Below are 15,000 nucleotides of genomic sequence, written 5' to 3'. Positions count from 1 at the left end.
AAAATATTCCACGTGGAAGAAATACGATAACTTTGTTTACCAGAAATACTTCAGGGAGTGTCTACAAACACGACAGCTTTCCAATGTATTGTATTTTATTCCAATATATTTTCTAGTAATATATTGAATTACATGGTGGGGAGATGGCAAAAATCTTAGGACGCCGGGCGAAATTCTTATTGGTATATCGACTGCTTTTACGTTCTGAGTTGAAATTCCGCCGAGGTCGACTTTGCCTTTCACCTTCTCGGGAGTGATATAGTAAGTACCAGTTGCGTCCAAGGGTCGTTGGAATTGACTGGCCTCCTCCCACCAAATTTTGGGCTTTGTGCTTACAGTAGAAAAGAATATGTTCAATTACACTCAATGTGCAACAATTTCTGGTCATATTATTCCACTTACTTCGAACGGTTTCAAGGTATCCCTGGGAGATTTTCTTACAGATTCTCTGGAGCAATACTGCCACGTTTTCAGCATGCGGCGGAGACCGGAAGTGTATATATATATATATATATTATATATATATATATATATATATATATATTGTTGAAATTTACAGAACAAATATAAAGAAGACAGGTGTATGAACAACAAGCAGTGTATTAGTTTGACGCTTGGGAAGGTGAGAAAGTATTTTACGATTTGCGTCTACGCTCTTCAACAGAAAGGAACACGAGGATATAAACAGAGAGAGAATAAAAAAATATGTGCGAATGTATGTGAAACTTTAATAAGGAAACTGCAAACTGTGGCAGAGAAAACTAAAAAAAAAGAAAGACTTCGAATTCACAGTCAAACTCTTTATTTAAAAGTTTAATAAACGAAAGATGTAAGGAGTAATACATTTTACTATAACAGGGTTTGGTTATTATATAGTTGTTTTGTAGTTTAAAATAAATATTACAACATACCTATATACATAAATATTTAATGCAGGATAATATTTTTTTCGAAAAATTATTTTATCAATGGCCAGCATATTAAAAAATACCTTTAAAGGTTAAAATTATAAACAACTTATAAATAAGTGTAAATATATATATATAAAGGCAGTGCTCCAGCATGTCCGCGGTCAATGACTGAAACAACTAAAGAATAAAAGAATATATATGCATACGCATTCAAAAGCGAATACACACCCATACACACACACGCAGACATTGCTCTATCCGAACAATTCACACATACACAAATACGAAATCCGGATTTATTACACCGTTCTTCACAAATAATACTTAAAATTTTATTTCAGCTTTTAATCCTATCACGATTGACACGTTTATTCACGGAATCAATGTACATCGCAAACAGTGGGACAAATCTATCTCTCTCCCTCTCTCTGTCTGTCTCTCTCTCCACCTCACTCCCTACCTACTTCTCTTTCTTCTTTTCCTCTCCCCCCTCTCTCTCTCTCTATATATCTACACAGAAACATACGCATACATACACACAAATGCTCACACATACACACATATATTTGTCTGTGTGCATAAATGTGGGTGCAGTTCTATATTTAAAAGCCCACGAGCATATGGCGCAATGGTTAATAGCGCGGGCTACTCACCCCAAGATTCCGAGTTCAATTCCAGGCAAATATCCGTCAAATGTAAATAATGTAAACAATGCGTGTGTGTGTTTGTAAATTCTGTATATGTGGATTGTGCGTGACAACTAAATGTGTACGTTTGTGTCCATATCGGTAAGTTGACTAGCAGTCAGGTCCTTTTGTCATTAACAGGGTTTTATAGGAGGAATTCCAAGTAGTTGTGTGGTTCGCTACCTCAAGAGCTCCTTTATAGAATCCAGTGTCTAAGGACATCATCAGGATATAAGACGTCCGGTTTAAGACCATAATCTGCTACCGTTTTCGAGGTGCCAGGCCCCTCCCCCCACTTTCTGTGGTGTCTTTAGCTGTTGTGTTGAGTGCGTTTTTTTTTCTTTTTTGTTTTGCCTTTAGTTGTTTGGTTTCATATTAGGATATGGAGTGTTAATGTCAGCGGAGAATGACCACCCCTGCCGAGTTCTCATTTAAATGCTCGCCGGTAGACTCCAGCAGCCAGTGCCAGCTAACTGTCTCGTGAAGTATCATCTGACCAATGGAGCGGTCAGTTGAAGCTTACACACACACACACTAACATGTGTGTGTGTGTGTGTGTATGAGTGTGTGTGTATGAGTGTGTGTGTATTGATATACAGATAGAGGGAGAGAAGAAAGAGATAGAAAGGGAAGAGGGAAAGGGAGAGAGATTTGCACATTGATTCTATGAATAAACTTGTCAATCGTGATACGAGTAAGAGCTGAAATAAAATTTTAAGCATTATTTATTAAGAGAGGTGTGGTCATTTTGCTATGAAATGACACACACAACCAAAATTCCATTTCTGCGTTCTTGATCTACTGATATATATATATATATATATATATATATATATATATATATATATATATATATATATATATATATATAATATATATATATAATATATATATATATATATGTATATATATATATAATCTTTTACTTTGAAAAGTTAAGAGCAATTTATAGCTACAGTGTATGTGTAAAAACAATAAAGTACAGATTCTAAGATTAAATCCAGAGTTATCCCCACAGAATGGTTGATAGCCTGTTAGAATAAATTATACTGCCGTAGATACAATCAGAGAAACTCGCATTTTTGCCCAAAATGCAGTTGTCTTTATATCGCGAGCAAAGAGATATCCCTGCGATCCCGAATGCATGAAGCAAATCACAGCTTTCTCTCGTGGCTGTGCATCAAACATTGATGAGTCTAATTATGGACGAAATTATGTGATCTTGTGTGCCCGCACAAGAAATTTTTGACATTATTGCCTGCATGGCAAAAAGAAACAAACGTGATACTTCCAATGAAAAGCTTATTTTAAATGCAAGTTCCAAATACATTACATATAAATTAAAGTAAATATTATTATTGCTTTCAGCGCCATGTTTATTCCTATAAAAGAAATATAGGGTGAGTGAACTATAAAGAAAATATATTTACTATAATTTAACGACTATCTAAGTGTAAATTCTCTTATATTGGTCAAAGAATATGATTGATAGGAAGCGTATAAAATAGTGTAGGTGCGTTCCATGTGATTCCGTTTGTCATGGAAATATATTTTGCCAGATGACAAAACAATTCCTGTAGAAAACTTACTGCTGAGTATAAATTCTGCAATAATACCACAACCTTCTCATGTGAATTGCAAGGTTCGTACATAATGAAACCATTTAATTTTGGGAAAATAGATGCGTAAAACGGTTCTGGAAACGATTTAAATATTTTGTGCTTCTATAACGAAATTTATATATATATATATATATATAGATAGATAGATATATGTAGACTCACAGCAGAAACACACATATATAGAATATACAATTCTATGTAATATAATATATATATATATAAAAATATTAGAGACAAAACCACTATTTGCAAAACAAACAAGGAAAGACTTAAACAATCACATAAAATTTTAATAAATAGTCAAAAAAACCGCCACTACAATCGTTCTTGTCTTGATCGACAATCTTCAGGTGGACTTCCAATCTAAAAAATCAATATTTTAAAATATAAAAATAATAATTTAAAATAATAAAGTATGAATGAAAAAATATAAGTATATAATCCATATATAACCTATATTAATCCATATATAATCAATATATAAACAATATATAAACTAAAAAAACCTATCAACAATTAAATATAAACTATAAAAATAAAAATATAATATAAAATATAAAACAAAACAAAAAAATAATAATAATATAATAATAAACTATATAACACCCATACACATATACCTAATTATATATAACCATATCTAACTACATACACTAAATCACACACCTATATATATATATCCCTATACATACACATAAAAACGTCTAGGCACAATAAATAAATAAAATAGCTAAATACTTCAACACAATACTTATTCATACTCCCACACACACACACATACAAACCCACATTCACGCTCTAGAAAACGGACATCACTCAAAACTATGAACGGAGAAATGGAATAAATGGAATTAAAATTAGTATATATTCACTTGGTAAAAACGAACACTACTTAAAAATTATGAATGAAACAATGCAAAATAAAACAACAGACATCGCAAATAGACACAAATTACTACGAATCCTTAACAAACCTATCATGATAAACAAAAAACTCATAAAAACATATAATGATAAAATCTCCCTTTACTAAACTCTATAACAAACCTATATAGCAATCCCCCTAACCTAAACATTCACACACAAATACACACACGTAAACCACACACCACGACATATACAAATACCCACACCACTTACACATACCAATACATACATATAAACCTCAACATATACTCAAAAAACCCACTCAACCCCACACAGACAAATAATCACAAAAATTATGAATGGATTCTTTTATAAAACTACCATGATAAGCTAAAACTCACAAACAGAAATGATAAAACCTCCCTTTACTAAACACTATAACATACTTATATAGCAATCCCTTTAACCTATACATTCACATACAAAACACACACGTAAACCACACACCATAACAAATACAAACACCCACCCCACTCACACCACCCCACAAGTACATAAAAGCCTCAACGTTATACACCAAACAAAATTACTTTACCAAGGAACTAACATATGTATAAAAAGTATAACCGCTCAGGTAACGAACATCTCTAAATTAATGAATGGAGAAATGGAATAAATGGAATTAAAAATAATATTCACGTGGCAAAACGAACACCCACTCAAAAATTATGAATGAAACAATGTAATAAAATAACCAACATCGAAAATAGACAAATTACCACGAATTCCCAAAAAAACCATGATAAACCAAAACTCTTAAAAACATATAACGATAAAATCTCCTTTGCTAAACTCTATAACAAACCTATTAATCAATCCCTAACCTAAACATTCACACACAAATACACACACGTAAACCACAGACCCACGACTTATACACATACGAATATAAATTATAAACCTCAGTATACACCAAAACCACCCACTCCCACACAGACAAATTAACACATACATCCCAAAACCTAAATAACAAACCCATATACACATTCACACACAAAACACACACACGCAAAACACACACACACAACGGAACATATACTCCCTCACATATACGCATATACATACTCACTAAACTCGAATATACAACAATATTACACACCACACTCATACAGATAAATAAATTATACAACTAAAAACTCACACACAAACTCATATACATAAACACTCCTATGAAAAACACATTAAATACATCGTAATTAACCAGAATATCAAAAATAACAATATGACATAAGGATAAATAAAAGACATACTTACAAGTCAGTTTCAAATTATGAAGTGAAATTAAATTCTTAGCCGTTAAAAAAATCAAACCAAAATTACATTACCTTAGAAATAACTTATGTAAAAAAAGAATACGCGCCATGGAAAGTAAACGTCATTTAAATTATGAATGGAGAAAGAAATAGAATAAGGGAACTAAAAAACTATATCCACGTTGCAAACCAACACTAATTAAAAAAATTTATTATGAATGGATTCTTCACAAAAAACTACCATGAAAAATAAATTTAATAATTATTATAATAATTATATTGATAAATTTAATAATATTAATAATTCTTAAATGCTGTACATAGATATAATATGATATACTTTTAATAAAATAAAGAATTATAAAAGGTTTATAATAATGATAATAATAATAAGGTTAATAAGAATAAAATTTGGTTAATAGTTCCTTATGGAGATCAAGTAAAAAACGAATATTATTAAAGAGATTTTAGATGTTATAGAACTATTTATTAGAGATAATCGTAAATATAGAAACATTTTCTCTTTTATAATTTTGGAGTTGGTTACTCTACCACTAATAATGTTGGTAACATATTTCTTCATTTAATATATAAACTGAATAATTTTTATAAAAAGAAATTATTTGATAATAATATTAATAATGATAAGACTTATATTAATTGTACATGTAGAGATAAATCTAATTGTATATTAAATAATAATTGTGATATTAACGATGTAGTGTATAAATGTATAGTTACATTACATGATAATAACTTTAAGAATAATTACACAAACAAAAGCGGTTTTATAGGGTTCTACTTCCTCAAAAATAAAACTAGAATCGCACAACATATGAATTCTTTTAAAAATAAAAACTTAATCAACTCAACCGGACTTAGTAAGTACATTTGGAGTCTTAAATCACTAAATACAAATATTATAGTTTACTTGGGAAATAATTTGTAAAACTAAATCATATACTATAGGAGCTAATTGTTGTTATTTATGCTCTAATGAGTTTAAAGAAATTTTATTTTATAAGTATGATAATTTACTTAATACTGGTGAAGAGCGCAAAATAAAATGCAGACATAAGTTACTTTACCTATATAATAAGTTTCATGATAAATAGCAATAATAGTTCCTTTTAGGTTACTTTAGTTTAGTTTAAATTAGTTTAGATAATATATTTTTGGTTATGTTGTCTAGGCTTTAATTATAGTTAGTCTTTATTGATATTTCTTTGTTTTAATTAGTTCATTTTTAATGTATATTAATTTAACAGTTTATGGTACGTTAAAACTTTAATAATTTATATTAGGTTTTTTTTTTTTATTTTATTATGTATTTATTATGCATTTGTTATATGTATTTTGGAGGATATATTTATATGTTTTGGGGTTATTTAGTGGTGTTTTATTGAGATTTGTATGTATGTGTGAATGTTTAAGATCCCTTTGTTTTTTGTTTTTATTTGGTATGTTGAATTGACAGATTTTATTTGGGTATTGTCTGTTATAATAAAGTACACACACCCATAACAAAATAAGTGCCCACTTCATTCGTTGTACCTGGAATTGCATGTGAGCCTCAGCATAACACCTAACGGCCACTCCCGCCCCACATGGATAAATAAACACATACATCCCAAAAATGGGCTTAATCCCATTCACACCAATTATATGTATACAATTATACACACTAGAATAATACATAACTAACCCAAATATACAGAACATACTAAAAATCACCAACTAACCACCATCAAATGAAACCCACACCCATACAATGACAACACTCCCCCTCCATACCCAATTTACACCCACATAGTAATCCAATATATTCATCCATACTGGACGCAAGTGCGTGAAGCACATGCACATAATTAATACGTACAACCCCTAATACACACTCATATACATACGTATCAAGCTCGACATCCACTGCGATACGCTTACACCCACTCACACCCAGATGGGTGAATTGCACAACCAGGGAACGCACACACACACGTGTGCGTTTTTTGATTGTGCAATTCGCCCATATGCATGTATGCGGGCGCGATTACATTGTTGCATATATCGAGCCCAAATAGCATGCATATGTACATGTGGAGGGGTACACGCAAATGACGTGCGCGTGTACCCCTTGCATTTATACCCGTGCTTGAATATACATATGGAGACTACCACACAGGTACAAATGTGTATAGTAATGGGAGCCCCATCACTACACTCAATGTATACTCTCACCTATCCGCACGGATGTGTAAGTGTATCTCCGGTGTATATGTTGAGGCTTATATGTAGCGCTGTGGAGGCGAATGTCGTTGAAATTGTGAATGAATGGGTGGAGTTGGGAATTGTAGCCGGGTGGTGGACTAGCGTTGCTTGGAATTGTGAATGGATTAGTGTGGTAGTGAGGTAGGCATCGAGAATAGGTTTGGGTTACTGCAAGTTGTTTGTTAGAGCTGCTAAGGTGAGCTAAAGCTCATAAATGTATATAATGATTTTTCATGGTAGTTTTTTAAAGAATCCATTCATAATAAATTTTTTTAAGTAGTGTTGGTTTGCTACGTGGATATAGTTTTTAGTTCCATTTATTCTATTTCTCCATTCATAATTTAAATGAACGTTACTTTCTATGGCGCGTATTCTCTTTTTTTTACATAAGTTATTTCTATGGTAACGTAATTTTGGTTTGGTTTTTTTTTTTTAACGGCTAAGAATTTAATTTCACTTCATAATTTGAAAACTGACTTGTAAGTATGTATTTTATTTATCCTATATCATATTGTTATTTTTGATATTTGGTTAATTACGATGTATTTATTGTGTTTTCATAGGAGTGTTTATGTATATGAGATTGTGTGTGAGTTTTTAGTTGTATAATTTATTATCTGTATGAGTGTGGGTGTGTAAATATTGTTGTATATATCGAGTTTAGTGAGTATGTATATGCGTATATGTGAGGGAGTATATGTATGTTGTGTGTGTGTTTTGCGGTGGTGTGTGTGTTTGTGTGTGAATGTGTATATGGGTTTGGATTTAGGTTTGGGATGTATGTGTTAATTTGTCTGTGTGGGGAGGGAGTGGATTTTGGTGTATATTGAGGTTTATAAGTTAGTATAGGTATGTGTATAAGTCGTGGGTCTGTGGTTTACGTGTGTGTATTTGTGTGTGAATGTTTAGGTTAGGGGGATTGCTATATAGGTTTGTTATAGAGTTTAGCAAAGGAGATTTTATCGTTATATGTTTTTTTGAGTTTTGGTTTATCATGGTTTTTTAGGGAATTCGTGGTAATTTGTCTATTTTCGATGTTGGTTGTTTTATTACATTGTTTCATTCATAATTTTTGAGTGGTGTTCGTTTTGCCACGTGAATAACCGGGTGGTGGACTAGCGTTGCTTGGAATTGTGAATGGAATAGTGTAGTAGTGAGGTAGGCATAGAGAATGGGTTTGGGTTACTGCAAGTGTTGTTTGTTAGAGCTGCTACGGTGAGCTAAAGCTCATAAAGTATATAATGATTTTTCATGGTAGTTTTTTAAAGAATCCATTCATAATAAATTTTTTTATGTAGTGTTGGTTTGCCACGTGGATATAGTTTTTAGTTCCATTATTCTATTTCTCCATTCATAATTTAAATGACGTTTACTTTCCATGGCGCGTATTCTTTTTTTACATAAGTTATTTCTATGGTAACGTAAATTTGGTTTGATTTTTACGGCTAAGAATTTAATTTCACTTCATAATTTGAAACTGACTTGTAAGTATGTCTTTTATTTATCCTTATGTCACATTGTTATTGATATTCTGGTTAATTACGATGTATTTAATGTTGTTTTCATAGGAGTGTTTATGTATATGAGTTTGTGTGTGAGTTTTTAGTTGTATAATTTATTTATCTGTATGAGTGTGGGTGTGTAATATTGTTGTATATATCGAGTTTAGTGAGTATGTATATGCGTATATGTGAGGGTAGTATAGTATCCGTTGTGTGTGGTATTTTGCGTGTGTGTGTGTGTGTTTGTGTGTGAATGTATATGGGTTTGTTATTTAGGTTTTGGGATGTATGTGTTAATTTGTCTGTGTGGGGAGTGAGTGGGTTTGGTGTATATTGAGGTTTATAAGTTAGTATAGGTATGTGTATAAGTCGTGGGGTCTGTGGTTTAGGTGTGTGTATTTGTGTGTGAGTGTTTAGGTTAGGGGGATTATTATATAGGTTTGTTATAGAGTTTAGCAAACGGGAGATTTTATCGTTATATGTTTTTAAGAGTTTTGGTTTATCATGGTTTTTTTAGGGAATTCGTGGTAATTTGTCTATTTTCGATGTTGGTTGTTTTATTACATTGTTTCATTCATAATTTTTGAGTGGTGTTCGTTTTGCCACGTGAATATTATTTTTAATTCCATTTATTCCATTTCTCCATTCATTAATTTAGAGATGTTCGTTTCCAGAGCGGTTATACTTTTCATACATATGTTAAGTTCCTGGTAAAGTAATTTTGTTGGAGTATAAGTTGAGGCTTATATGTACTTGTGGGTGTGTGTGAGTGGGGTGGGTGTTTGTATTTGTTATGGGTGTGTGGTTTACGTGTGTGTTTTTGTGTGTGAATGTATAGGTTAAAGGGATTGCTATATAAGTATGTTATAGTGTTAGTAAAGGGAGGTTTTATCATTTGTGTTTGTGAGTTTTAGCTTATCATGGTAGTTTTATAAAAGAATCCATTCATAATTTTTGTGTTTATTTGTCTGTGTGGGGTTGAGTGGGTTTTTGGAGTATATGTTGAGGTTTATATGTATGTATTGGTATGTGTAAGTGGTGTCGGTATTTGTATATGTCGTGGGTGTGTGGTTTACGTGTGTGTATTTGTGTGTGAATGTTTAGGTTAGGGGGATTGCTATATAGGTTTGTTATAGAGTTTAGTAAAGGGAGATTTTATCATTATATGTTTTTATGAGTTTTTGGTTTATCATGATAGGTTTGTTAAGGAATTCGTAGTAATTTGTGTCTATTTGCGATGTCTGTTTTTATTGCATTGTTTCATTCATAATTTTTAAGTAGTGTTCGTTTTTACCAAGTGAATATAATTTTTAATTCCATTTATTCCATTTCTCCGTTCATAGTTTGAGTGATGTCCGTTTTCTAGAGCGTGAATGTGGGTTGTTTGTGTGTGTGTGTGGGAGTATGAATAAGTATTGTGTTGAAGTATTTAGCTATTTTATTTATTTATAGTTGCCTAGACGTTTTTATGTGTATGTATAGGGATATATATATAGGTGTGTGATTTAGTGTATGTAGTTAGATATGGTTATATATAATTAGGTATATGTGTATGGGTGTATATATAGTTTATTATTATATTATTATTATTTTTTTGTTTTGTTTTATATTTTATATTTTATATTTATTTTTATAGTTTATATTTAATTGTTGATAGGTTTTTTTAGTTTAGTTTATATTGTTTATATATTGATTATATATGGATTATATATAGGTTATATATGGATTATATACTTATATTTTTTCATTCATACTTTAATTATTTTAAAATTATTATTTTTATATTTTAAAATATTGATTTTTTAGATTGGAAGTCCACCTGAAGATTGTCGATCAAGACAAGAAACGATTGTAGTGGCGGTTTTTTTTGACTATTTATTAAAATTTTATGTATTGATTAAGTCTTTCCTTGTTGTTTTGCAAAATAGTGGTTTTGTCTCTAATAATATTTTATAATATTTTACTATAAAATTGGATTTAATCCTAAATCTGATTTTTTTCCCTGTAAATTTGGATTTATTCCCTAATATTTATTATATATTATATATATATATATATATTAATATATATATATACACATAATATATAGAGAGGTATATATATAATGTGTGTGTATATATATATGTATATATATGCGTGTATATATATATATATATTATATATATACATATATGTATGATAATTATTTGAGGAATATTATCCCTAACTTACAGGGAAAATTTCAATTTAGAAATACTAAATCAAATTTCACAAGATGTAATATATATATATAAATTAGAAAAAAAAAAAACACCTTTAACAATTCAAAATGAACAATTAAATTGCACCATCTAGAAAATTACAAATAATGAAAATATTAATATTAAAATAACAATAATATACCGAAGATTAAGTAAATTGCAAAAAAATAATAAAAACATATATTTGGTATATGTATATATAAGTCAGTATAAACATATATATATATATATATATATATATATATACGCGAGAAAGAAGCAACAAGAATGGATAGGTTTTTAGTACGATCGTTTCATACAAGGACAGGTTTTATTAAAAGTTGCAAAGATTACAGCATATAAACGAGTCCCGTACTCATCAGCTAAAATACATGTAAGTTCTCTAGACATCCTAGTGTTTGAGGCTATACTCATGAAGTAATGTAGATAATTAAACAGATTTCTAAAGTTCATTAAAGTTCTTTAAAGATGATGTACAGTCTTATCACAGAATTTTAAAAATTTTTTAAAAGTTTTGATAGCATCACAGAGAAGGTGACCTAATCCATATGAATTTCCATAGATATGATGAGGGATTATATACTCACAGAAGACAAATTTATCCATTGTTAATTACAACGAGGTGGGTCTCAATTCCTGCTTATTAGCATTACAGAGAGGGTGAATTAATCCTTTGTATATATGCACAGATTCCAATGGTGTAGATGTAAATTTCCAGAGAAATGGAGATGAATTTCATATTCACAGGCGATAAATTTTACAATGGTTGAACACAATGAGGTAGGTATCAATCCTTGTTATATGATTAGGTGTTTGCCACATTAATCACATTACTGCTATTCACACAGAGGCTGTAGCTATTTAACTCTTAAAGGCTGAAGGGCTTACTAGATCGGCCAAGAATAGAGAAGGGAATAGAAGAAAAGAGAGAAATAATGGAGGAGGGAGCAAAAAGGGGGGGAGAGGGGGACTAAAAGGGAAGAGAAAAGGAAACAGAGAATAAGAAGAAGAAAAAGAAAAAAGAGAAAAGAGAAAGAAATAGGAAAAAAAGGGAAAAAAGAAAAAGAAAAAAGAGAGGGTTCTAGCTATACAGAAGAGTTAGTAGACTGTAGGTCTGGTTTTAATCAACAGGCATCTAGGAACTAGAGGAGAATATTATTCTTTGACCAGTAAACCGTTAATTTATTGCTGTTGAAATCAGCTATGAGTTTAAAGAGAATCTAAAGAGATAACACAGTCAGGGGTTAAGGGGTCAGATGCTAAAACACCAGAAAATACATTAGGAAAATCTAAGTATAATCTTATCAAAAAGTCATTAAAAATTTACTTATTTAATTTATTCATATTATTGTCTTAAGGAGTTGTCGTTATTATTCATACATTGACTGACTACAGGTCAAATCTTATAAGATCATTTACAAGGTGTTAGGGGATTGTCTATCATAATGAAGATAATCATATTATCACCGAAGGAATAGCCTTATTTATTTAATTATGAAATAGAATTATGGGGCTACAGTAACTAATTATAATTTATTAGGTTATGCTATTTAAATTAGATTAAGTTAGGAATAAAATTAAATATACAATTAAGAGTTTAAAATTAAGAATTTAAAAATTGTGAGTTTGAATTAAATAAAGCCTCAATTAAGTAGCGAATAAGTACTATTCATTTCCCTATTCCCGAAGGAATAGCCTTATTTATTTAATTATGAAATAGAATTATGGGGCTACAGTAACTAATTATAATTTATTAGAGTTATGCTATTTAAATTAGATTAAGTTGGAATTAAAATTAAATATTACAATAAGATTTAAAATTAAGAATTTAAAAATTGTGAGTTTGAAATTAATAAAGCCTCAATTAAGTAGCGATAAGTACTATTCATTTCCCTGTTCTCAAAAACTGATGCAGATATAAGGAAAAAGATAAAGATAACTGTAATGTGAGAACTCTTAGTTATCTACTTAAAGCAGTGCTATACTTGTAGAAATCAAGTTATATCTATCTATCTAGTTATGAATATTCCAATCATTTAAAATATTTTAAAGTCTTCAATTTAGCGTGGACACACAACTTGACCTAGGTCGATATGGTTATTCAATAAGTTTCTATGTTTACTATGCTTTAGAATTTCGTACGTTCCATGGAGCATAGTTGACAACCAACCCTACTATTTTTATACGGATTGCTCTCCTAACTATTTCCCAATTAGGGTATAATTTTTATTATTATTTTTGAGTTCCCAGATTTTGTTTGAAAGTGTGGTGGTACCAGCTTTATGACGTAATTTAAAAGTCGAGATGTGATTTCTAACTCTAGCTAAAAAATTAATTGTACAGCCAATATAAAAATATTTGTTATTCTCCGTGGATATCAAAATAATAGGAACCTTAAACATCTACCCAGGAATAATCCAAGGCCTGAAGTTGTTCCTCCTGTGTGTAAGTGTAGAATAAAATCAAAATGCCCGGCACCTGGTCTATGTAGGGAAAATAATGTAATCTATAAATGTACCATATCCACGGAGAATAACAAATATTTTTATATTGGCTGTACAATTAATTTTTTAGCTAGAGTTAGAAATCACATCTCGACTTTTAAATTACGTCAATACTTAATTGAGGCTTTATTTAATTTCAAACTCACAATTTTTAAATTCTTAATTTTAAATCTTAATTGTAATATTTAATTTTAATTCCTAACTTAATCTAATTTAAATAGCATAACTCTAATAAATTATAATTAGTTACTGTAGCCCCATAATTCTATTTCATAATTAAATAAATAAGGCTATTCCTTCGGTGATAATATGATTATCTTCATTATGATAGACAATCCCCTAACACCTTGTAAATGATCTTATAAGATTTGACCTGTAGTCAGTCAATGTATGAATAATAACGACAACTCCTTAAGACAATAATATGAATAAATTAAATAATAAAATTTTTAATGACTTTTTGATAAGATTATACTTAGATTGTCCTATGTATTTTCTGGTGTTTTAGCATCTGACCCTTAACCCTGACTGTGTTATCTCTTTAGATCTCTTTAAACTCATAGCTGATTTCAACAGCAATAAATTAACGGTTTACTGTCAAAGAATAATATTCTCCTCTAGTTCCTAGATGCCTGTTGATTAAAACCAGACTTACAGTCTACTAACTCTTCTGTATAGCTAGAACCCCTCTTTTTTTCTTTTTCTTTTTTTCCTTTTTTTTTTCCTATTTCTTTCTCTTTTCTTTTTTTCTTTTTCTTCTTCTTATTCTCTGTTCCTTTTCTCTTCCCTTTTAGTCCCTCTCCCCCCCCTTTTTGCTCCCTCCTCCATTATTTTCTCTCTTTTCTTCTATTCCCTTCTCTATTCTTGGCCGATCTAGTAAGCCCTTCAGCCTTTAAGAGTTAAAAGCTACAGCCTCTTGTGAATAGCAGTAATGTGATTAATGTGTGGCAAACACCTAATCATATAACAAGGATTGATACTACCTCATTGTGTTCACCATTGTAAAATTATCGCCTGTGAATATGAAATTCATCTCCATTTCTCTGGAATGGAAATTTACATCTACACCATTGGAATCTGTGCATATATA

This window comes from Octopus sinensis, linkage group LG5 (assembly GCF_006345805.1).
Source record: "Octopus sinensis linkage group LG5, ASM634580v1, whole genome shotgun sequence".
NCBI classification, from domain to species: Eukaryota; Metazoa; Mollusca; class Cephalopoda; order Octopoda; family Octopodidae; genus Octopus; species Octopus sinensis.
Note: the sequence above shows the minus strand (reverse complement) of the source record.